The sequence below is a fragment of the Pithys albifrons genome, chromosome 14 (assembly GCF_047495875.1).
Source record: "Pithys albifrons albifrons isolate INPA30051 chromosome 14, PitAlb_v1, whole genome shotgun sequence".
In the NCBI taxonomy this organism is placed as follows: domain Eukaryota; kingdom Metazoa; phylum Chordata; class Aves; order Passeriformes; family Thamnophilidae; genus Pithys; species Pithys albifrons.
In genome coordinates, this window is record NC_092471.1 from 5345288 (window position 1) to 5372077 (window position 26790).

Consider the following 26790-nt stretch of genomic DNA (forward strand, 5'->3'; position numbering starts at 1 on the left):
TACTCTGAGAATTACATATATGGAAGTGTATCCCTGTAAAAATATCCCTGGATTTTAATTGCACATTGGCATCTTTAAGTAAGTTGACTGTAACTTTAGATTGCTGAGGACTTTTTATGAAGTTGTTATAAATGAACCTTTTTAAGGGTATTAGGTGAGTATATTTGGAAGATAATGTTGGAACAGTTTGTGTTTTCTGTCCTCAAAGACTTTTGTAGGGCTTTGGACTCCCAGAGCTGGAATATGGCATGGTTTGTTTTAAGTGAAAGTAGCAGCTTTCCTTAAAATGCAGGGTTTGTTTGGACTTTCAGGAGGATTTTTGGTTGGTTGGGTTTTTTCGGTTTGTTTTTTGGTTTGGTTTGGTTTGTTTTTTACCAAGGATAAAGGAGGAATTTTGTGGAATGAATGTCAAAAAGCAGAATTAGAAAATTCTAATTAGATTTCTTCAGAATTCACAACTATACAACATTTTTAGACAGGTGTTTTTAATTTATCCCACAATATGCTCCCAGGTTCTTGTGTATAACTTCACTGATATTCCAAGGAATGCCATGAATCCAGATGCAACCTGGGAAAAGCTTCTGCTTCAGTGATGTATTCAATATTTCATTATTTTAGTTTTAAAATATGAAGATGTATTCCTTCATAAAGCTTCTTTTTTTTTTCTCCTTGCAAGTGAAAAAAGCTAGTTTATCTCAATAGAAGGCATCTGAATACAAGGAAGGAAAGAGATGCAGCTCCAGCTATTAACAGGTTACATTGAAGATTTCTGCTCCTTCTTTAACATATCTGGCATTTACTCTATATAGGCTATTCCAACAAGAACAGTTTCACACCAAATATAAACATGTTTTAGTTTCTTCAAAATTATTTTCTGATTTTTAGAAGTATTTCTCTATTATTTGGAGATTTTTTATGAGATTTATTTTATTAATATCTTTATAATGCATTTATCTTCAAGTGAAATTCCCACTCTCTAATTTTTTTCATGAATTTAAAATGTGATGTAAAATACAGAAGTCCTGGAAAATGATGTGTATAGGATTGCATAGCCTTTTAATTTCCACTTTCAGCTCTAGCAGAGTAAGCTATTTTTTACGTAGAGAGACATATAATTTGGGGTTTTTTTAAAAAGCCTTTTTCAGTAGATGCTTCATCTTGAACAATTAGCATTAAGGGATTGCATTTTCTATTTTTTCATGTTTTTTTAAAGAAGAAATCTCTCATAATAGTTTGCTTTTGCTATCAGTCTTTCAAGTTAAGTGTAAGTACCACAGGCTCTGGATTTAGTCTTTTGAAAATTATTCCATATGAATTTACTGTAATGATGGGCTAATTAGTTAAAGTTCACTGAGTTTAGCTAAACACACAGTGTTTGATTTAGAGAGAGAAATCTGTGGTCTGTCAACCTTTTCAGCCATAATCCTGCTCCCAACATTATGTGACAGGTAGTCAGGCCCGAGGATGTGCTGGGGAGCAGCTCCTCTCTTCACTCTTCACTAGTTATTTCTCTCATCAAGCAGAATTCCCAACTGGCATATGGGCCGTGGGGAGGCCAAAGGAAAGGTTTCAAACCCTCCTGCCTCCTTTCCTGCAGCATTAACTGGTTTGTGGATGTGGCTGTAACCCACATTTCTGGGTTTTGAGTTTTTCTTTCCATGGCAAAACACACACAAACATAATATCTTTGGGTTACTGTAAACTCTCTCTAAGGCCTGGATGTTCTATAATATGTATATTTAGGAACAGTCTGTTTTGAATAATATTCTGCAAGAAATTCCAATTGCAAGCTTTTTTTAACATTTTGCATTTTGAGGATATTGTATAATTCCAAAAGATAATTTGAGAAATGTCTTCACGCTTTTTAGCTAAATATTTTTAATTAAATTCAGCTGGTGATCTAAGGTATATTTTATTTTATTTGAAGGAAAATGAGTTGTTACTAAATTATTTGTTACTGCAGGTGTAGAGAAGGATGAGTTTATATCCCTGATGTACTACAGACTGTGTCCCTGCCAGTGGGTAGATAAGTCACCATGACCATGGTACATGGTCCTCAATCCATGTGCTGGTGGGAGCAGAAGGGTCACTGATGGAAGCAGCTTTCCTGAGGGACATCCCAGTCCCCAGCAGCAAACCCTTTTTCACTCAGCTGCTCAAGCAGTTTGATCCAGAAAGAACTTGCTCCTTGGAAGTAGACTAGAACTAAGTATTTAAAAAAACCAAAGGACCCACTAATGTCATCTTGTACACAGAATTTTCTGACAATTCACTGTAGAAATTCTTATGTTTTAGCAAATACATAAATAAGAGGGGATGTGAGGGAAGAACCCTTGTGGAGAAAATGACCTTATCTGGATTTGAGTTTACAGTGTAAATTAATGTTAAGCAAGTGAATAACCAAACTGAGTAACTTCTACTGAGATCAGCTCAGTTGGTTAAAACCATGGTTGTAATAACACCAAGGTCATGGGTTCAGTCCCCAGTGTGGATCGTTGACTTAAGAGTTGGACTCGATGATCCTTGTGGGTCCCTTCCAACTTGGAATAGTCTGTGATTCTACAAATTCAAAGCTTGTCCCTTAAATATTTGATGGATCTACAGACACATGAAAACTACAATGGAGAGCTTAAAACTGAACATCTCTCTTTGTTGTCTCCAAATGTTTTAATCCATATCTGTGTTTATTATGCACTTGGAGAAGTCCATCTTTTCCCAGTGCATGTGCCAGGAATTTGGCTGTCATCTGTTCCAGTCAGAGCCAATCTTTTTGCTCGTTGCAGAAAAGCTTCCAATTGCATTCTCCTTGGGTTTGCATTTTTATGGGCTAAACAGGAGCAATAGAAACCTTTCTATGCAAACCTCAGTCACAATAAAACACTGGTTTATACCAGAAACATAAAAGAAAAGGTATTTAAGTACAAAAAAAGATATAAAAATTTAATCTCACTTTTGAAAAGTCTCCAAACCAATAGTTTTTTACAGCTGTAGACTGTACAAATAAGTGGTAGTGTGGACCATTCTTGTATAATCCCATTTTATGTCATGTAAATATTAAACTGTATGTTAAACTACTATATGTATTTGTAATTTTACTAAGCCTGAGAGACTGATGCTGCAGGTATTCATGGACAGATGAAGTTACTTCCTAGTTATCTGTTCTATTAATTACAGTATTAAGGGTTCTTTTTTCAATGCTGTGTTTTGATGTAGGAGAAGAAGTCTAATCCCATTTCTAGAACTAATCTTCTGGATCAGTTCAGTGTGAATATGATGGGGACTGCAGAGTTCTGTGTGTGCAGCAGGTGGGCAGGCTTAGAGCAGAAAAGTTCAACTTACTTGGTAATAACATGCCTGTGGGGGTTTTTATAGCAATCACTTGGTACAGCTTGGGAGTGTGTTTGTCCTCCTAGAAGGATCTTGGTCCTCCATGAAGTTTTCTTTCCTGGTTAATTAAATTCTGCATAGTTTCATGTTGCTGCATCCTCTTGCCTTTTACCAGCACAACCTCCTAAATGCCAAGCTGATAACATGCATCAAAAATAACTCTTTCTAAATAGAACTGCCTGTTGGAGACCTGGTAAAGTCTGGTTTACATAGTAAGAGTTTAATGCCATGTAGAAAAAAGGCATGATTGCCATCCTCAGGTGCTACAATAGCCAAGGCCTCTGTGCCCAGGGCTGGAGTTGTGTCATTGGCACCTCCAGGGTTGGCAGGAGGGCATAGGAAGCTTCCCCAGGGCTTGGCCATATGATGCCCACTTGGGCCATGTGTCCATGGACACCACTAGGTGGTACCATTAAACCTCCCTTCCTGAGAATATTAAACCTGATTCACAACTGAAGAGAGTTTTAAAAGGGCCTAAGTAAAATTTTTTTTATTGCTATTTTTTTGTGTGTCTGAATGAAGAAATAAATTGCAACCTCCTTGGCTGAAATTATTTTCACTAAAACAGGCAATACAATCTTTTTTATACTACGACTCTTATTATATATACTGGCAAAAATGCAAAATTTTGGGTGTTCTCACTCCCAAGTTCTGGGCTCTGTGTCCCAGTTACTGTCGAAAATCCACTTTCATAATATGTAATCAGTTCTCCAAAAGCTAAATCAGGCTTTTAATATAAATTGCAGGCTTTGTATGTTTTTGAACCAGTAGTATCAGTGAAGGAGAGCACTAGAAATACATTTTTCAAAACCACTTTTTATATTTATATAACTTAAATCTCTTTTTAGCAAAATAATGAATGGTTTTTCATTAGAGAAACCATTAATTTCAAACTGTGACTGTGAGAAAGGGATAAGCCCTCTTTTTTTTTTAATTTACTGTGTTTGTTTGCATTGTCCTATATTGTAGCTCTTATACATGAATCCTTTTATAAAGTAATTAATCTTTTAGTACTGTCACAAGGCTGTGCTCACTGACTGCACAAACCTGACACGTTGCTGGAAATGGGGATCTGTTGTGAAATGATGCAACAGCAGGAAAAATAATTACACCTTGAAATTGTGGAACACCTACTAATGGAAACAGGTAGTTTGTCATTGTGCATTTTTTATCTTGGCAGTAACAATTGTGGTAAAAGATCAGCAGAAAAGAGAACTTTTATAGTCATCATAGTTCCCTATGTCTTATTTTCTCTGGTGTTTGACTTGGCAGAGGTGAAGCTTTTCATCTTGGGACCTCCAGAATGCAGCTGCAGACAGCAGGGGGAAGAGTTTGGTCAAACTGCCACTATAACAAACATCTCTAAAACAAAACAAAAAGAATTTACATTCCCAATGACAAATCAAAGCTGAAAGTTCGCCTTGCCTGTTGTCATTCATTGCCATTCATATTTAGGAAGCAGACTGCTGTGATAATTGATTTGATGGTCCAGCTTGAGTGGAAGCACTTCTGGGCATAGCAGGCCTCAGAGATGCCAAAAAAGAAGAAAAGGTGGGAATGAAATAATGCACTACTTTCTCCTCAGAGGCATGTGGCCCAGTTTTTGAGAACAGAAAAACATGCTTTAGAAGAAGGAAGAAAAAAACTTAGTAACTCAGTTATAAGTACAAAAATGACCATATAGCCTCAGTCAGATAAAAATAGGCATTCAAACAGAGACAAAGGGTGTACATATTTTACTGGCAGGTGAATAATAGGAGAATGCTGTGGAAATAATCTGATTTTTAACGCGCTCTGTCCAAGGGAGTACCTTTTTTGCTGCTTTTCTTATGTAACAACAAAAGAGGCTCCCTTTCCTAAAAACACAAAAAACCCACCCCAAAAAACAATGTTTAATTTTTTTAAGCTTTTCAAAGTGGAATTGATAGTTCGGAAGAAGGAAAAGAAAGCAGTTATTGAACTTGAAAGGCAATATATGTGCTTGGATTATGTGCACCCCTATTGAGTTTATTTACTTCAAGCAGTAGGTGATAATGAGGTTTGTCTCTGTATTTCTGGCTGTGGGGCAGTGCTCACCCTCTGCCTCCTGCTGATAGGAATAACTCGGGGCACTCAAGTGCTAGATGAGGAAAAAAGTAGATTAAAAAACTTCTGAATTCAGTGCTTGACCTCTTAATCACAACTGCCAGCACCCTTTCATCGATTTAAAGACCCAAACAAAACCAGATGAGACGTGAGCTATTGAAACACAAAGTGTAATCAGAACTGGTTTGTCTTTTGAGTGATGCTTATTTACTTGCAAAACCAGTGTGGTCCTTCAACTTGCTGAACTCTTTGTATTCATGGTCTTAAATCTTTTTTATTGTGGCAAAGCAGAAGTAACTGAATTTTACCAGTAAAGATTGAAAAAGAGGGGCTTGATGAAGTAGCAGGAGGTTGTGCCTGTGCTCTTCCAGGTCATATATGAATATCACTGTGTCTAATTTTCAGGCTTTGGAAGTACCTTTCCTGCCTTTAATGAGATAAGAATTGGTGTAAACATACAATATATTCTTCACTTATAAAAGCAAGTCTGGAAAAGACAAACTAATTTATTGGGAAAATGCATCAAATTTTTTTGTTTGTCTCTTACGACTTTTTTAATTCCTTTTTTTTATATATTGGAAGCAGAACCTCAGAGTTTCATAAGCCATTAAACATCTGAAAGTGGGATAATTATTCCTTTGAATTCTTCTGGCTTTCTATCTACTTAGCCATAAAATTTCTTTTTAACTATCAAAACACTCCATTATATTTATGGATAGGAAACTTAGATGTTGCAGGTGGCATCTGCTACCTTATGTTTAAGGGAAATGGTGTTTGTACATCTTACCAAAAGTAAACCTCTCTTAGAAGTCTTAGTTTGAAGGTAATGCTGAAGTTCAGTGGTGGGGGGAGGATTGTCTTGTTCCCAGGGAGTTCCAGGTTTGTAGCAAGAAAGGTGGGATGAGTGGGAATTGAAGAGTTCTGGTTTAGTGATGAGGAATTCGTGCAGAGCCCCAAAGATGAGGCAGGAGGAAGGGAGATGAGGAGACTTGCTGGGATCAGCCTGACTCGGGATGGTTTGTGTGTCCCTGCCAAGTTAGGCTGGGTCTGAACCACAGATCGATGTTATGTTATTCCCAAGTGTGGGAATTCTCCTCCCTGTTTGTTGCAATGCCTGTACTTACTTTCAGTGTCTTTTGGAGACATCTGTGACAAATTGCTGTATTTCCTAAGCACACAGATCTTGGTCAGTTGATTAGAGCTGGAACTAGGAAGGTGCTTCCTGCTGAGCACGCTGGAATAAATATTAGCAGACCTTGATTAAAATATAATTTGGGTAATTTAGATTTTTACTGCAACTTCTGTGTGAGTTATTGTATTAGTAATGATTTCTGGGCCAGGAGTTTGCAGGCATTTCTAAGGCTTGCTATTCTGTTTTTAATTTGGGCAGTATCACCATCCCTCACTACCTGCATGTGCCTGCCTTGGGCATGACTAATCCCATGACCTGCCTGAGGCTGAAGGGCACAGGAAATCCAGGCAATGGTCCATGCTCAGTGTTCCAGCTGGAGAGCACACTCTGCAAATGCAGGACTGCAGGAGCTGCTGCATTCCTTGGTTTATGTCCTATGTGCTGATGCCAGCCCTGCAGTGAGGAGCCCTCCACACTGGCACAGGTGACCAGATTTTTTCACAAAGAGGGACATTTCCATGAAGCTGCTCCCACTCTATTCATACATAAGGGTAGCTGGGATCACATAGATAAAATCCTCCTCACCTTTTGAAATACTCTTCCCCTGGCCATCTCCCTCCAGATGGTGGTAGTTCATGTAGCCAGGTGCCTGTGTTCACAGGATCATGGAAAAGTCCAGTCTGGAAGGGACCTCAAGGTCATCTGATCCAACCTGCTACTGAGAAAAGGCCCACAGATGTGGGTCTGCTGCCCTATCAAGCTGCCTTGGGTATTGCTTGTAAAAACATTTCCTGTCCTTGGCTGGGAAGTCTTTCACATTTAAGTGTTGTCACAATGGATTTGGGTTGGTTTTCCTTCCATGAAGAAGGATTTGACCCTGCAGGAGCTCTTGCCTTTGCCCCTTGTTGTACCCACACACCCTTGTGACAGGTCCATGGTCTTCTGAGAAACCACCATTTAGGTATTCACATAATTCTTTATCAGTGTTAGGCTGATTGCCAGATGTCATAACACCTCAGAAAAGAACTGGTTAGATGTTCTTTCCATACTGTCACATCATTTTTAATAGTCACATGGAATTGCTAAATCATAAAACCAACCCATCCAAAGCTCTTCTCAAAGCAAAGGGGAGATCAGCACAAAAGCACCTTATTTAAAAGGGAAGAAAGCTATTGGAAGGTGACAGCTGGAATTCCAGTGCTTAATCTGTGTAATTAAAACTTTTCTAAGGAGCAGGAAAAGCAGGTTGGACTTGAGGTAGTTTTAGGAGTTAATTAGCAAGGTCTTTTTGAATATTAAGAATGCCTTTGAAGGATAAAGTTTTGAAAACTAGTTCAGGGCTTTCAAACAGCATAAATTAAGGCAGAAACTTTCTTTTTGCACATCCTCAAGATCCAGACAGAATCATCCTCCCTAACCATGCCATTTGCTTCCATCAGATATATAATCATACATCCTCCTCAATATCTGATCTTCATAAGGATTTATTGGCTTGCTAACAGTGCAGTGGTAATTTAACTGCAAATAATGTTTTTCAAGGGTTTTTTACACATTCACTCTTGCAAATACTAAAGTCAGTAGCTCTTGAGTCATAAACTGAGTTTCTTCCCAGTCTGGATGCTGTGATATATTACCAGTATTGAAAACAACCAATATTGAAAGCAACCTGAGTATTTCAAGGTGCAGCCAGAGAACCATGGAGTGGTTTGGGTTCTAAGGGACCTTCAATATTGTTTAGTTCCAACACTCCTGCCCCACCTTCCATTAGACCAGTTTGCTCAAAAGCACTTCCAACCTGGACTGAGCACTCCCAGAGAGGGAGGGGAGGATCTACCACCTTTTATTTAAACAAAAACCCGACAAAACTCAACAGAAAGCCCATTGTTTGCTAACAGATTGCCCATAGTTTGATATCATTCTGAGAAGCTGTTGTTCCCACTGTCCTCTCAAAAACTGGACTTCTTATTAATTATGGCTGTGTGTGAGAAAGGTTTATGAGTTTTTTTGCCCAATGCCTGACTATTCTGTCTTTAACTGAGCAGTGATATTATCTTATAATTTTAGATATTGCCCAGGTGGCACAAATAAATGTTGGAGAATTCACTCTGAGTATGTGTCGAAGATGTTTGAAGGTTATAACAGTTCACAGGACTCGGCCATTCACAAGGCATTCTTTACAAGGCATTATTTAGTCTGTTAAGCATTTAGCTTCCCGAAATTCATGTTTCAAAAAAATTCAACAGACTTATTCTAAGTCCCTTGCTGCAGAGTCAGGAAACCAGCCCATATGCCAGCACTGAAAAGGAGGATGGAGTGTAAGTTGATACATCGTGTTTTACCTCTGACCACTGGTGAATTATTTAGAGGCCTTACAGTGATTACTTCCTAAATCAGTACTTACTCATCTCACTCTTTATGAATGCATTGCTCTAGAAACTGTAGAAATTTATAAACAGAACTGTCCAGAAACAAAGAACAAGAAAAGCCAACCCTGAAGTTCATTACAAAACATTATCAAAATACCATAATTTAATGCTTGTATCAAACATTGGCCTTATACTGGAGTAATTTTCACAGATAGATATTAAATGTTGCTGTTGAAAAGGCATAACTGTGATCTCATCTATGCCCCAACACCACAGTCTAAGGGTGAGAATTTGTTAACCCTGAGAACTGCAGCTCCAGCCCAGTTTGACCCTATACTGCACATAGGTATCTATCAATTAAAGTGATGTTTGATACATAATGGCCTTCATGGTTTGTGGCTGCAGTATATTAAGCATAAAATCATTTATTCCTTTATTCAAGGTGTTTGGATGTTTGTGGTAATCCAAAGGGAAGCTGGTGGAGCACGTCAGGTCTCTTCTCTATTATGGTTTAGTTTCATTATTTAGGATTTTGGGATGCCTTTTCTTTTGTGACATCTACCTCAGAGTCACAGCGAGTGACTGTGATCCTTGTGATGTTTGTCAGGGTGCCCTTGCCCTGATTCTGACAATTTCCAGCAGGAATTAGGAAGAAATGTTTCACCTCATGTTACACACAGAAGTTCCTCCTTCAATATTTGAATGTAGCAGAGAAACCTCTGAGTAAGAACATACTTAAGAACATATTTTAGGCAACCTGTCTGTGGTGCATATTACAGATGTGAGAGGTAAAACACTTGTAAAGTAAATGTCAAAGCATTTTATCCTTCAAAACCTACCATGTCTTTTTTGTCATTCACTTCTTGATGCTGCATAATGGGAATGTGCAGGTCTTACAAGTACAACTCTTGCATGTTATACAGATGTCAATCTGTGTTTGATTCTATACAGACACACACACATGTATAAAAAGTTCTGTGCTGGCACCAATATTTCAGCAAGCTATAACATTTATATTGGCTCCAATCAGACAGTACTTCAAAACTGACTCTGCAAGCAGAAATTACACAAAATGTCAAATAATTTGTGTGAGAAAGTTAATCTGTAGTTTGAGTTTATAAACTTACTTTGACAGACTTATGATAAATCATATTGCCTTCAGTTTTAGTGTCACTTCCCCATTTATCTGCAGTTTTCATCATGCTTTGAAGAAAATGTTTAAATTACAAAATAGTTGTCATTATGTCTTTAAATATTAGTTGAATTTGTCTCCATCCTTCATTTTCTACCCAAAGGGGATCTTGCTGCTGCTTCTCTGTTTGTTTGGGGTTTTCTTTTGCTGTAAAATTTATTAAGCAGAACTAGTCTACATATATATAATTTCTCCCTGTTAAGGTTCTGTACCGTTTTTATTCCTTATGACATCAATGTTTTTCTGAAGCAGTAGCCAATACTGAAGTAAAAATATAACTTGTTTCTATGTAATTTATAGAATCCTGTGCCATGGTAGCCTGTGATTACTGGTGAGCTCCCTTCTCACATTGCACTAAGTTTGTTATTATTCTTTTAAAGAATCTCTAAACATAAGGTGACTAGTTTAGCCAAATTGCCTTCCAAATATATTTATTTTTTTTCAAACTTGCTTATCACTTGAACCAAATTGTTTCTGCCAAGGAGAGGAGATGCAACTGGGACAAGTGCAGGTAAAAATACGTATATTACTTTGGCAGAATAGTGGACATGAATATATGGAAGTGCTTTAAGACTGAAGTTACAGTCACCACATCGCTACACCTGATCTAGAGCTTTGTCTTTGGAACAAAACCTGGCAAAGGAAAGGAAAGCTCTTCGTGTTCTACAAGTTTAGTGGTTTAGAAAAACAACAAAATATTGGTTATATTGTCAGGTATTGGTCAGGGAGAGGCTGTTCAGCCTCTGACATCAGCCCAGCAGTTCTCTGTGCTCCTCATGAGCAGGAGCTCATTCAGGATATTTGATATTGTTGGATTTCACATTTTAGGTTTTCTCAGTTGGGCATTTTCTCAACTATTAGTGAGACACCCAATGATTAAGTGACATTTTCAACTCTGGTGATTTCCTACACTTGGTAATCTGATTCCATCTTGATCTCCAGGTTATTTCTACACTTTAGACAGATTTAGGTGAGCACTGAAGTGATTTGGCTGTGTCCTAAAAAAAACAAAAAAGAAACTGAACCCCAAGAAAATGCCTTAAACTCAACAAAAGGCATTTACAAATATCTGTTTTTCTTGAGTTTATTTTTAAATTGATTACACAGTGGGCAAGATAGTTCTAGGAGTATCTTCTAGTTTGTTTTTTATTATGTTTTAATTTATTTTATCAGAGCAGGGTCTTATATCCTGGGACAAAGAAAGGAGAAAATAGTATTAGGTATATTAAATAAGTGTGCTGAGCTTGCAAGTCTTATTTTCAGTGCAAAGATGGTAATCATCTTTTTGTGTCAGACATGTCACCATTACAAAGTGCTCATTAAGAGGGAATATTTATCAGCAATGGAAATATGATTGCTGCTCTTATAGTTGTGAATTAGTGTTAATTTTAACTACGTGCTTTTCATGACTCTTGTCTTTAAACTATATTTTACTTCCAAATTGACCGGGTCTAGATAACCATTCAGGGCTCCTGACTCAAACTCTGCTCCAAGCTCTAGAGCCAGATTTTAAAGAAAGGCTTTGGGCAGATAATAACACCCCTGTCATTGATTGGCTTTAGTTTTCCTATGATGAGCTCCCAGGTGACAAGTTGCTCTAAAATAAGTGAGATTGTGCTGAGAGTGTGATCAGGTAAACAGCTTTTTATTTTGAGTTAATCCAAAGTGTTTTCCTGCACCTTGTTCTGCCTTTAAAAGAGATGTGGATCATCATTATCATATAACTAACCCCTTGGAAAATTGAATATAAAAGTAATGAGGGAATTATTTTGACAGCACAGGGAAAAACAGATACTCTTGAAGAAAGTATTTTTATCATGATAAAAATTGTTTGATTCTATTTCACAGAGCTTTAATTAGTGACCTTTCTTGAAAAATTTGTTACTTGTATTGTTTAAGGATGGCAGAGCATTCTGAATTTCAATTTATCTTCAGTTCTCATATTGACAAGGTAGAGGATATGAGAGTTCACAAAATGCAGTCAGTATTTGTCTGTGGAATGGAGTTTCACAGCACTAAGTCCTCCTTTTCTCTGAATACTTTCAGGGTCAGAAGTTGCAGTCTTAAAATGTTTTCACTGTTTTAATATCCTCTGAGACTTTGTTGCCAAGTTTTTTTGCTGAATAATATGCATGTTAAATACTAAGAAACAGTAAATTAATGAAAAAATCAAATTAGGCAACTCAAAAATAATGATAATTTTCAGTACAGATGATTAGGAAATCACTTTTTGCATTGTATGTTTGTTTCTAGTGCTAATACAGCTCAAAGAAACTTTTCTTGTCATAACCCAGTTTATTCCAAGGATGTTTTTCTCAGGTGCAAATAAACTTTGCAACCTTTCATTTTTGCAATTCCAGACACTATTTCATATCTACCAGCTATAGTTCTGCTACTTTTAGTTGTGCTACTTGAATTCCTGTACCAGTGTCAAGGTTGGCAGGACAGCACTGCTGGCCCTTTCAGTTATTGAGATATTTTTACTTACTGTTAATTATCTGGTGTTTACAGTCACAGATTTGTATCTGAGAAACATTTTTATCCATTTAAGTCTGAAGCTTCTTTGTTGAGAATATTTAATAGCAGTTGCTCATATCTCTGATCCCTAAATTATCCTTATCTCCCACAAACATAGCTAAGAAAAGGCAGGGGGTTTATAAATAACAGAGGATAATTTCAAGTGACTTCACTCTTCTGAGAGCCTCCATTTGTCACTCTCCATCTTTCTTCTAAGTTTAGAAATAGCCAAAATAAGGTTGTACTGCTTCCTCCTTCCCTGTGTTTTGCTCTGAAATAGTATGTGGTGTTGGGCAATGTGTTTTAGAGCGCTGTAGTTCCATTGCAATGTCAATCTGTAAAGAGGAAATGCCTCAATAATTTCAGTAGTACAGTGGAGTTCACTACAGCAGCCAAAGAAGATTCTCATATCTTAGAATTTCTGTTGTTCTCAAAGTATCTGAAACTACATTTTTCTTGGGTCTGCAGGGTATGTTGGTAAAGTGGTCTCCAGTTTCCCAGATGGTTTCATAATTCATAATCCAAATATAGAGCAAATTGGTGTAGATTTTAGACACACTTGGAGGAAGTTCAGTTTGGAAGAGCAGATAAAGGTATAGTGGTCTTGTGATATGTGTCATTTTATTCTCACAGAATTCCTGTGTTGTAAAGGGCAACAAGTTGCCTTTAAGGGAGTGTTGATTTTAAAACCATAACCTCCCAGTCAGTTAATTGAAGTGCATTAGTAGACTTTTTTCAAGCAGCTTCAAATATGGTCTGATTCTTTAAAGAATTATTTTAAAGGAAAGTATTATTATGACCATAATGAAATACATAATACAGTTCTGAAATAAAAGTATTGAAGGCTTTTGGGAGAGAGAGAGGTGAAAAAGAGCAATATTTGCCTGTGAAGAGACACCCTGGTGATGTGGCTGCTGCTCAGTGCCTGCTCTGCTTCCAGCAGCAACGTGGTGGTGCAGTCAAGGTGACTTAGGACAGCAAAACCCACGGGCAGCTTGACTTTCTCATCCCCTTGCTGGATTATGTACAAATGCAAATAGACAGGAACGTGGTATTTATGTTCCATAAAGCGAAGTATTTAAAGATGTCCTAATAAACTTGGCTTGAGAGGCCTGCTGTGTTCTGGCCCTGCCGTGATGGCAGTGTCTGCAAGTGTTTCTGCTACTGTGCTTTGGTGTTGGGATACCTCTGGTATTATCCTGACATTTGCAGCCTTTGCACTGAGCGTTATTGGCCAATATTTGGGGTATGTGACATCCTTGCTAAGTCCTGTCAGGGAGAATTTATCGTGAGCCAATCCTGTGCAGTGCACACAGAGAGCACAGTCCTTCCAGACAGACATCCTTGGCAAGATGATACTCGGAGGTTAAAATTATCTTTTCACTATAGAATTAAAATCATTAGGAAATTCCATATTTTAGGCCAGAGTAAGACAGTCTCCCATTACCAAAACAGACAATTTAACTTCAGTTGCAGTGCTGGCAATTTAAAATTAGCCAAGTACCTCAGCACAGCAAATCCCTCGTATGGCTCGTCCATGACAGTTCTTTCCCACTCAGCTGTTGTAAAACTACTTAAATTATTCTAAAGATCTTCAGACAAAAGTGTTCAGAAAGCTGGAACGGCATCAACTGTGGACCTACTGCTGACCCTCCAACCTGCTGAAGGTACACAGAGGAAAGATACAGACTTTGGGGACTGCTGCAGGAATTTTTAGGTCAAATCAAGAAAATCAAGACTTTTGGTTTTCAGGAATATGGGCAAGGAGTTCATTTAGCTTAAGTGCCCTTTATGAAAAGGAATAAGGTCAGAGATTCTGCTGCTGCTAAATACCTGCAGGTGGACTGGAGACAGTCACTGCAAAAGAATTTTCATTACCTTTCTAAATGAGATATTTTGGTTAAACACATGCCCTCTATTTTCCTTTTGAAGAAAGAAGTGCAGAATTCGTGTAAAATGAAGATAAAGCCTTGGCTTCCTTTGGCCTGTGGGTGATGAGGTCAGGAAGGACATTCTGCTCAGCCTCACAAGAGCTGGGCACTAATTGAGTAAAACCTTATGATGAATTAAGGATATCAGAACTGCCTGGGAGAGGTTTTGTAGACTTGTCTGGGTGGCTCAATTTATACATTGCTAAGACATCCTTGTAGGTGCAGTGCCTGAGCATCAGGATGGGTTACACATTGGTATGCACTTAATGTTTTCAACGTAATTTCAGTAGTCTTATTAATTTGCATTTTATTATTTTATTTACTCTGATAGCACGTTTCAGAAAAGAATTATTACTTTATTGGATCATCATCATCTTTTGGAGCCGTTCTGCTGTAATTAACCACAGAAAGTAATGAATTCCAAATTGCATTTTCAATTACTTGTGACTGAAATAATCCTTAATTTTTAAAAAAATGGATTTGTTCTATGGAAAGATTCGTTGCTTTATCAGTGTTGTTGTAGTAGAGCTCTAGATTAGGGTAACTTGATTTTTAAATGTCAAATCTAATTTGCTGTTCAAAACATAAAGGCTTTACCTCTATTCTGAAGGAGAAAAAAGCCACTTCAGCATCACATACAGTGGTGATGTGTATTTAAAATCAGCTTTTTACCAACTGGATTGTCTGGCAGAACAAAAGAAGTTTATAAACACAAACAGCCACCAGAGCACAGCTGAGGGCAGAGAGGAGCAGAGGAGAAGGTGTGGGGAGGAATCATAAAGTAATGAAGGGATTGTCGGGAGTGTGTTTAGGGCCAGTGTTGTAGGTAACACTTCATAGGAGTTAAAATTACTCAAAATTTTCATTGACAGCCTTCAAAATGAAGAATTTTCATTGACAGCCTTCAAAATGATGAATTTTATCTACTCTGTTGAAGATGAAAAGAAATTCAATCTTTTTTCTCATCGTGTGAGATGAGAATATGTTTTGGAAACATTGATCTCAGCCTTTGCCCTTGGAGTAGGTGCCTTTCTTAGGAAGTTAAAATAGAGAGTAAGCATTTTAATTAAAATATTCAAGATCTTAGGATTTTTTTGGACCAGCCTTAATGTAAAAAGTTTTAGGGAATGTTAATTTAAAGGGAAATTTTCTGTGAATGGCTCATTTGAAACCATGGCAGCCTGATTGTTGGCATCATTTATCATTATCACTCCCATTTACTGCATGGGACGCAGCGACTGCATCAACTCCACAAATGTCAGCTGCTGTAATTTTTTGTGTTACAACTTTGCCATTTAAAATTGCACACAGCAACTCTTTCAGGGGGAGGGAGAGGAGTAAGCAAAGCTCTTGAGGAGCAGAGCTGTGGCTGTCCTGGTGGGAGAGCTGGAGGGGAGGCTCTTCCCAAGGAAAGCGCCACTGCTTGTCCTCGTTGTGCAGGAAAAAGGTTCCTCTGTCACCACCCCATGAGGGGCCTGGTGTGGACTGAGCTCTGCTCTCCTGAGCAGCTGCAAATTGTACAATAAATATCAAACCTTATTTCCTGCTCGTTTTCCAGGACTCTTGACATGAACTGGTAGCAATTTTAGGTTAAAGCACATAAAGATTTATGTGCTGAAACAGGAAAGGTGGTAGCAAAGAATTATAGAGCATCTTTCATCTGATGTTGCTGGACTAAATCTTAGCAGAGTAAGATGTTTCAGGAATCTATGCAGAAGAATTTCTGCATAAAAGCTTAGATTTAATACGTAAAGTTTTCAACATATGAACTCTGTATATGTTTACATTTTTTAAAAGTAAATAAAGTGTTTGAAAGCTGCTTGTAGGCAAAACAACATCACCTAATGCTTAAAGGTTGACCTAAACTTGAGCTTCACTCAGAGTTCAAGATACAAAAGATGGATATAAGTTGCCAGCCCAAAATACTTTGCATAATTGATACAGATTGATATTTGTACATAGAAAGAGTTAGGGGGAGAAATGGCATTTTTTGAGAACACTTTAAGAAAATGTCTGCTTTGCCTTTTCAGTAAATATTAAGTTGGTTTTAAGTTTCTATATTTGGTTAAATTTCTCCACTTCCTTCTGTTTGATATTTACCCTTTTTTAAGGGAAAATGTTACCCAACCAAGTTATTTGGAGCACATTGATGAAAAAATAATGCCTGTGTTGCTGTTCAGTAGCGAAGATTCCTGCATTCTCTTAAAGAAACCCTGGTGTTTATTTCCTTTTTTTTTTGTCTCCATGTTCACTCTGACCTATATATTTTCAGAATTTTTTTGCATGTGATGCCACTTCCCATCTTTTTATTTCTACCTGTCTTTCCTCACTGCCACTGATGGGATAAGAAGCTGTATGAAAAATGTCAGAATGATCTTAAATCTTACAACTAATGTTGTTTTCCTGAGTCCCCGTTCAGTAGCATTGCTGAAATCAAGTTCTCTGTGTGCAGAGGGTCATAAATTTGGTTGTTTTAGAGGCAGAGTTCACTCATGTCTGAGCTTCCTTGTGTTTTTATATTCTCACTAAACTTCCCAGGTATTTCTCATTCACATCTTTCACCTGCCTCTCCCATCTGGGCTAATCAATGGATAATAGAATGGGGATTCCAATTCAGGCAATCTAAATGAAAGAGAAAATAATTACTTGGCATTTTGCAGATCCAGGAACAAATAAAATACTTTGGAGTCTGAGAAATTCATAGAGGAAAGTGTCAAGAACTTGTGTGCTGAAATGACAGAGCAAATTCCTGGCTAAATGCAGAAATGGGAAGTGATTGTTTTTGCTGGGAGCTGTCCTGTGACACAGCATTGAAACTTCTGGGTTATTTTGGAGCAAAACTGCACTTCTTCCAAAGTTCACCTTTGTGTGTAAAACATCTGGTGGGATTTGTCCCCTAACACAGTAGTTACAGTCAGAGTGAACTTTATCATAAAGGTATGTGAATCTATACTTTTGCTGTGGTAATTATTGAAGGAGAACATGATTAGTATGCAAATATGTTCAGATTGTCAGTCTAAAACATTTTCTGCTGGGAGTTTCTTGATTGACATTTTGTTCTATGAGCTTTCTTACCCAAATTCTGTTTGTGTTTCAATCCACTGCTCAGTGGAATGACATGACCCAGGTCTGAATGTTTGGGGACATGGGAGGAGGAAGATTCAGGGGAAACTTTTAGGATTAGACCATGGAATTCTGAATATTCATACATATTGAAAAGCCTCCCCAAAAACCTAAATAAAGGAAAAATAATGATTGGATTTTCAAAACAGCTTTTATGTTGCTTTTATTGTAAGAATCAAAAAATATCTTTTAATCCATGTAATGTGTGAAGAATTCCATAGAAATATGTGGAACCCCTTTGCCAGTGGCAGATGTGTCCTGTTAAAAATAAAACTACATTTAGGTGAAATACATGACAGGGCAAAAATGCTGAAGGAGTTAGAATTGCAGTAAGAAAGGAAATGCTGTTCTTATCTTTCATCTTCACCCATCAGTTCTGCAGATCTAAAGGAGGTCTGCAAAATCTTTTGTCAATTGCTGTGCAAAAAAAGAAATCAAACTGTGCTTTATAAAAGTTTCTTTGTATTCTGCAGTGATAGGTCTTAGGATTTTATAGAAGGCAAAAATTTGAGATTTTGCTCTGGCATTTGTTCAAGCAATTAACATTTCTTGGCCATTTATTTGCTGCTACCTGAGATCAGGGAAGGTTTTGGTCTCCTTCCCTGAAACAGAACTCAGTGTTGCAGAGCAGAGCCTGTTCCCACCCCTCTGTCTTCCATTGGCCCTGAACTGTTGAAATGGTAAAACAAACAGATTTGGCATCAACAAGAAATTTTTTTGGAGGTCAGATTAGTAGGAACCTCTAAATCCTGAGAAATTTGTGCAGTTACAGGATGTCAGAGAGGTCTCTGTCAGGATTTTTTATTATAGTCAGAATGGACTGGAAATGCATTTGGAGCTTACTTTGGCCCTTAAATTTCTGATGTAAACCCTTTCTCTGTGCTAGTCAGAATGTAGATTGTTTTTTGGTGTTAACAGTAACTTTGCACCAGGGACAGGCAAAGTACATGCACTGGAGACAGGCAGCTTGAGTGGCTTGGAGGTATAAATTGCATTAAATAATATACAAAGGTGAGCAGTCAGACTGGACATCAGGGAAAGGTTCTTCACCAGAGGGTGGAACAGTTTCCCCAGGGAAGTGGGCACTGCCCCAGGCCTGGCAGAGCCCAAGGGACAGCTGGGCAATGCTCTCAGTCCTGTGCTTTAGTGTTTAGTCCTGCGAGGAGCAGCGAGTCAGATTTGATGGTCCTTGTGGGTCCCTTCCAACTTGAAATATTGTGTGATTCTATGTATAAATAGGTTGTCATTGGCTTGTACTTGGGTTTGCAGTGTTCCTGCTGGCAGAGAGAGCTCTGGGGCAAAAAGGAAAAAAAAATAAAAAATAAAAAATCAATGCACAGGCTGTACAGTTTCTGCATCCCCATTTTTCACACCACTGTTAGTTCTAATGTTACTTCCCTGCAGACATGACCTGAAAGCTAAAAATTTACCTAAAAATCATTTCCAGCATGTCCTTTTTACTAAGCTGAAATCAGTTTCTCTATAAAATTGTACAAAGCACATTATTTTAACCATTTTGGCCCGGTGTGCCTTGGTGAATGGACAGCTTGATCTTGGAGCAGTGTTGGCTTGGAGTGAGCAGCATTATTGCCACAAGGTCATTGGGTTAAAGCTCATCCAGACATTTTCTGTTCCAGGCTCTTTGGAAGGTGTGCTTGAGGGGTTCAGTTTGTTTATTCAAGCATAGCTGAAGGTCTGCAGATATTAATGGAGGTGCCCTTTTTGCTTCTAAGCTTTTTACTGTACATATCAAGACAAAATTTTTTGCTCTGTTTTCTTAAAAATTAATTACTGCCCCACAGAAAATGCCTAAATGGATATGCTGCAGGATGGTTTTCTTATATATGTAAAATCATTTTATTTGGTGTGAATTATCATCTTTGTAATTCCTAAGGGTTATCAGATGATCATTAAATCTTGATTTCCTGTCAGGAAGAATTAATAATCTTGACTTCTGAGTGAATTTAGAAGCAATAAGGGATTGGAATCAAATATTTGAATACCATTTCAGTGTTAAATCAGTTATTCATGTTTCAACTTAGGCTTACTGATAGATAAAAAATAAATTCAATTCATAAATCCTTCTTTGCATTTTAATATTTTAATTTTTTTCCCCTCAGCTGAGTTAAAAGTGTGCATGATTTCAGTGGGGATTCCTTCTTGGGTGTCCTGTGTTTAAAACATCTTTTCATACAAGTCCTAGCAAAGAGCTTCTGTAGCCATGTGCAGGGATCATATATAGTGCCATCTTAAAAATTAAAAATAAACTGTGTAGAAAAAAATAAGAATTGCTTTCTGGTTGTATTGGTCAAGTTTAAGATAAAAGCAATCCTCAGTTAAGGCACGGCTTTCTTTCATACTGGAAACTGCCACTTGAGAGCCTGTTTTTATCTAGTTTGTATTTACTTTAAATGGCTGTGTGTTTATTAATTGGTTATGGTTTCACTCCTCAATCACAGGGACCTCTGACAGAAACATCAATTAAGCTGCAGACATTTAGGAGCGATTTGTAGTCAGTTCCCTGGTTTGTGTATTTTGGAGCCTGAGGCATGAGTGGCTGCAGAGCCACATTGTGTGTCCTCCCCAGGGCCGTGCCAGGCTGGGCATCCTCCTGGGCACTGCACAGACCCTGCCTGTGTGGGCAGGGCAGGGCAGGGGCTTCGATTCTCTGCTTCCCTCATTCTGGTTCTTTATTTAACTCGTGCGTGCTGCTGCACAAAACTTACTGTCCTTTCTGATGCTCCATGGAAATGTTTTGCTCAGCTCTTTTATTTCCAATTAATTAACTCCTGTACCTAGTTTTCCACAGTGTGATAGATTTCTGATCAGCTTTTCTAGATCCCATATATTTATCCCATATAGAGTTGTACACCTATAAACACATCATAAGTGTAGATATATTCTACATATCATGTGTTTGTGGCTTTAGGCTTGGAGTCTTTACAGTATTTTGAACCCATATGTCATCCCGTCTGTCCTTTTAAAATAAATGAAATTACTTGCCTGTATTTTGTTGTTCCTGCTGTGTTGAGCTGAGCTTGAGGATACAATATTTGGCTCTCAGGGATTCTGAGTTTCCAAATCTAAATCGTGTTTTAATTTCTGTGGTCCAGCTTCAAAAAGCCATGAACTACAAACCAAGGTGTGTTTGGAGTTATGTGTGAATAAGTATTTTAAATTCTAGATCTAATGACAGTGGAAATGGGTCCTTGTGGGGATAACAAGCAGGTTGTCTGGAAACTACAGAAAAGTATTAATCAGAAGACTGAAATCATTCTGTTTTTCTATCATGAAATTTAGTTTATCTTGCTCTGCTTTCATGTTAGTTATCCATAGTCTTTCTATAAAAATTGATGTTTATACTTTCTAGAATAAAAGCTATTTTAATAATGCTTTGCTAGTTTGGAGACTTTTTTCCCCCATTAAATCTTTAAGACAGAGGGCACATCATCTCACCAGACAGAGATTATTTATGTGGGAGCAGGAGAATCTGATGCACTTTCAGCTGAAATGGGTTTGTTTGCATTCCAGACAGGACTCAGAAGGATTTGGACTTCAGCACTTGTGTGTATTCAGAATTTTTGTGGCCAGATAAAAAGAGAGCATATTAATCTTTTGTACCTTTTTGATAATTCTTTGCCTAAGCCCTTTTTGGACTGTAATTCTACCCTGAGCAAGGGCTGTCTTGGCAGGTGCAGTTTTCAGTGATGACTGAAAGTTATACCACAGCTCGAAGCAGAAGCAAAATATTATTAGGACAGTTTTAGACCACCTAATTTGCTATTTCCTTGAAGATGCCCCATATTTTTTTTTCTCAAGTTTAGCAAATGTCATAAAAAGCAAAGCTGAAGTTGCTTGTGCTTCATGTCATCAGACTGTGCACACTGGAGAGACATCTGCCAGTCCCTCCTGTCCTTGCAGATACAATCTTTGATATAATAAGGCCACAAAAAAAGCACCACCACATCACGAAACAGTCTGTGCTGTGTTTTTTCTTCCTTTAGTTTCTTTTAACTTCTTAATTTCCTTCTGTGTTCCATGCTGAGTCTTTTCTCAGTTACATGTTGTTTCCCTCTGGTACACAACATTCCCAAATCACAAGTGACACCTCAACAATTTGTCAAAACGTGCTGCTTTTCTTGCTATGTTCTTATTTGCTGTTACAGAGCAGATTCTGTCAGTGTTGTGTTTGTTTGGTGAAATCCATCAGCAATCCAATCATCATCTAATTAAGGGAGGGTGAGTTTTCTCAGCCCTCCACTTTGCCCCCCACGCCTTTGTTGTCCTGGCACAACTTTCTCTCTGGGCATTTTGCTGAGTGTATCAGTAGTAATATTTTACATCTATTAAATTCTGTACCCCTACTGGTAACTTTGTGCAATCAGGGATTTATCAGCCTCAGTCCTAGTTCTGCCATATCTTCTGAGTCCTCAGAAAGGGGTGAAGATCTCCTATCTATAACTGTGGTTTGTTTTTTCAATATATGCCTTAGCCTGTGGGCATATGTTAACTATTTTAAGAATGAAGCTAAATAATAGATGTTAATTTATTTTAATTTTGTACTGTTATTTAGGAAGAAGTCTCACTGAAAAGTTCTGGCTTAAGCTTTGAACAGATTAGAAATGATAAATTGGCAAAAAAACCCCTCCTTTCCTATTTGAAAAATATCACTGAAACTGAAGGCTTGGCATTTAAAACTGCTAAGAGTGTGGATGTAAATACTAATGACAAGCCAAAAATAACTAATGTTAATACTTATTATTTCTGAATCCCTGACATGTGCTTGCCAAGAATCGGTGAGTTGATAGGGTGTGAGAAATGTTTGGAAGGGCTCTTGGAATTCATCTGCAGAGCCTCCTGCTTGAAGCAGGATTATCACCACAGTAGGTGGAGTCAGCTGGGACTTGTGAAAGCAGCTCCTGCAAACCTGCAGAGCCTCCTGAGTAACCCATTCTCCTGCCTTCCTTCTACAGAACATTTTTTTCCTAACATTTAAGCTGCAGGTTTGGACTTGCTGTCTCTTGTTTTACCTCCTGGCTGTGACCAAGAAGCTTTGGAGTCAGGTTTTGTGATTCACCTTCAGGCAGCTGAAGGTTGCTGAGAGATCCTTCCCAGCCCTTCTCTTCACAAGAGCCACAAGCCCAAGTCCTTCAACCTCTTTGTAGTTCACAAAAACAGTCATCTCATAGGTCACCTGAAAGAAAAAGCAAGACAAAACGTATTAAGAAACTGAATTTTCTTCCTTTCTTACAGGAGAAATGTAGAAGCTGTATGATGTGAATTACTGTGGGCTTTTTGTACAAAAAGTAGATTTTGCAGAGGCAGAGGATTGGAGGCATAAGAATCAATGGGTTTAGTGTATTATCTGAATATGGGCAATATTAGTATTATAGATTAAATATAAATTCTGGAGGATAAGAACTAATGTTTAGTTACATCAGTTGTCAATTACAGGCAGGGAGCTTTTTAATTGCATAAAGCCAGAGTGGATGATTAAGCCATTTTCAGAGAGCAAGAGGGAAAGGCAGCTTAACTGCTGGCTAAACTACTCGGATTAGACCCAGGATACCCAGGGCTAAGTGGTTTGCTTAAATGCTGACTCTGTATTTGACCTTGGATTTTTGAAAGATACTTAGTGAGATTTTCAGCACCACTGAGATGTACAGGAAATAATTCTACTAGACATCAATCATTGGGGTTTGTGTGTGTGAAGAACCTTTATGCTCTTATCCTCCCTCATATGCTACAGGGGGAATAGCAATGGGAATAACAGAACTGCTTCTTCTCAGGGCTTCGTTTGTCTTTGTAAATTTGTGGTCTTGTCCTCTCTTGTTGTATAATACCTAATACTGGAGTCAGGATACAAAGATCATACTGCTTTATTTCATTAATTTAGATCAGATTTGAGCATTTAGAAGGATTCCTGCTTGTTTAGAACAGTCTGCTCTGTCCCACTGCATCATCACATTTGGGTCTTTTTCCCCTGCCTCTTAAACCCATCACTGTTATGTCTGTGCTCTGTGTTCCTACATAAGGGTGTTCCAGCATTCTTCATGCCATCTGTAAAAGGTGAATAATCTGTTCCTGAAGTTTTTTAAAAGGTTTTATTATTATGATTGTTATTTTATCTTGTTTAGGTTTTTTTGTTTGTTTTTCAAGCCTCCTTTTTCAAGTTGAACAGAACTCGTCAATATTTGCTGTGGTTTTGCTCCTGCAGAGCTGTTAAGTCCCAGTACCACATGGTTGTAGGACGGGCTGGCAAACAGATCCTGTAAAAGCTGTTGGGGCTCACCCTCAAGGCTGCCCTTCCCCTTTGTGCTGGTCCCCAGTGCTGTTGGTCACACTGGTCTGTGAGACAGACCAAGGGACACCCCGCAGTGCCCCTGGGGCAGGTGGGCTGTGCTGTGCCCACCCTCTGCTGTGCAGCCACAGCTCTGTTTGCTCAGACTTTACAGGATACACCCAACTATTTCCCCCTGCTGTTGTTTTATTCTCCTACCAGCCTTGTGTCCAGTACACAACTCAATTTATTTCTCCCATTCATCACTTTTCCATATACTCACCCTTCTTTTCTGGAGTGGCTGTTGTTAAACAGCTCAGGTAAAATTAGATTGTAGATGTGGATTTTTGTGCCCTGCAAGTTAATTAATGTGTCATTTACAAAAGCACGTATGTTGTACATTTGTTAGAGGCTTCAAAATGTAATATTGGGAGAAAATGGCCTTGGTGGGGTGTAAATTCTTTTTCTCAGTAATAAATTAGTGTGAAGATCCTCCCTCTTTTTTTTTTTTTTGTTTTCCTCTTTGGTTGTTTAGAGCTTTTTTAGGAACCTGAGGGGTTGTCTCTGACAGAATATAATATGTAAAACAGTCTTATCTTTATCATTAATCTTATCAGTTAGCCCTTGGCAAACTCCACTTAAAACAAACCTGTTAAGTATCCTCATTCACCCACAAAAATCATGAAGCCCTCAAGGTTACTCTTGCTTTGTTTTTCTGCCAAGGTGCTGAAACTTTCTGTCACATCTCCTCATTATTCTCTGAAGAGATGGACCTTACAGCAGATTTAACCTTCTGTTCTTTGTCTTATGAAGCAGAAATGAAATAATAGAAGTATTTGAAAAAAATGCTCTGATTGCAAACAGAGAAGGAACAACGAAGTTAACACAGAATTGCACAAAGTGAATGTGGAAATGCAGGTAGATGTTTCAGGCTGGAGCCTTGCAATGTGCATGAGAATTATGTCAGGGCTTAAAACCCTTTCTAAGGAGGAAGAATTATTATTTTGTGTAATAATGTATTTTCAGAAAATTTAGAATTTGCTGGAACTGTACTACTTATAAAAAACTATAGTTGCCCTAAAGTTTCAAAAACATTTTGGGAAGTGTTGAAAACAATTCAATATTCCATTTTGGTGGTTTTTTAAAAGGATAAGGTTTTGTTTCTTCACTTGGTTTATCAGAACTTTATTTATTATTAATTTTTTGACTTTTTGAGAATGTTTTTAGACCTTTATCTGTTTTTTCAGATTTCAGTGGCAAAGATATTTTGAATGCTCTGAGAGTGATTTTGAAGAATTAAAATTTACCGGATTTATTGATGTCTTTAAACTGCAAAATCTTAATTGTTTTCAGGTGCTAATTAGTGTTCAAAGGAGCACATGTGACCAGTTATGTAGAATAACCATTTTGACTGGATTATCACAAAGCTGCTGAATTTGCAGACATCATTACTGATGTTAAATAAAAATCAGAAGTCATGGATATCAGCTATTTAGAAAACTGCTGTATAATTTTTTCCCAGTGAAACTTGGCATGTTAAAAGGCAGAAGTTATGTTTCTCTAAAATACACATTTATGCACACAAATATAAACTTACTTTAAAGCCTCTAAGGCATTTTTATATACCTTTCAAAAGGGCTCTTCCATCAACAGTTTTGTTCACATGTGTGTGATAATGTAGAGGAAAAGGGATGATCTTTGTAAAGAGGCACAATATGACTTGAACTGTCTTAATAGTGCTTTTTTTTGGACAGAGCAATGATTTCCTCAGTCCCATCAAACCTCTGCCTCTGAACATCCCCCGATGCAGAGTGACCTTTTAGTTTGCTCATCATTAAGCTTAAGTTTATAGACCTTTCATCCTGATGCAGCTTTTTTTTTCAAGGCCCCCTGCTGTACTTTCCCTGTTTAAACTCTTGAATCATTACCTATTTTAAGGCTCTTCTGTGCCCTCCAGGTATTGTGACATTTGCTAATCCTTCCCCCTGGACCTTGCAGACATTGTGGGTGTCTCACGCTGTGCTGGCCTTGAAGAACATAAGGCTTGGCTTAGAACTGGAGCTCCAAACAAATACAACAAATCAAACTTTGACTCTTTTTTACTGTCCATACATCTGTCATTCCAAGAGTATTTAATTGTATTCTTGTAAAAAAAATAATTAAAAGGCATCTGAAAATGCTTTGCATACTTCAGAGTATTTCTCTTCCTTGGGTTTTTTCCATTCCTTTGCAAGATGCTGTTTTATGAAATAGTTCTCTGCCTTAAACTGAGTCAGTAGAACTCTTGAAATATAAGTAGCAAGATTTGCATACTTTATGGGAAAAAAAACCTCTTTAATGAACTTTGTAGTAAAGCTTTTGAAAATTTTTAATCTACAGTTTGCTTTTCTGTTACTGCTGAGTAGGAAATTCCAAAATCATAGATGCAAGTTTCATGGTGTTTTTTAAAAATGTGTTTTGAAAAGTTCCCATCCTTACAAGAAAAGTCTCTAGAGATGGTTTCCTGTATGCAAAGCAAACTTGCAGGTCAAGTTGGTGAGCTGTAATAGAGGCCCTCTTGTATTAATTGTTGGGATTTTCTGCTATTTTCTGTTGAAATATTAGGTTGGAAAATTGGAGTTTGCTAATAGGAGTGTTCTGGGGGTTTATGCATTCATGATAAACAGTTGGTGAAAGAGCCTCAAAAATACCTTCTTTTTTTTCTTTAAACTATAAGTTTACATCATTGTTTCCTTGATTAAAGCAAGAGAAGTACTTGGACATCAGCAGGAATTGTC

The 26790-nt window shown here is 37.8% G+C and overlaps 1 protein-coding gene across 4 annotated transcripts in view; it reads left to right on the forward strand.

Moving 5' to 3' along the window:
- The window catches only part of DIAPH2 (diaphanous related formin 2), a 197873-nt gene that overhangs the window by 153205 nt on the left and 17878 nt on the right, over nucleotides 1-26790 (forward strand). The gene's annotated exons all lie outside the window — the stretch shown is intronic.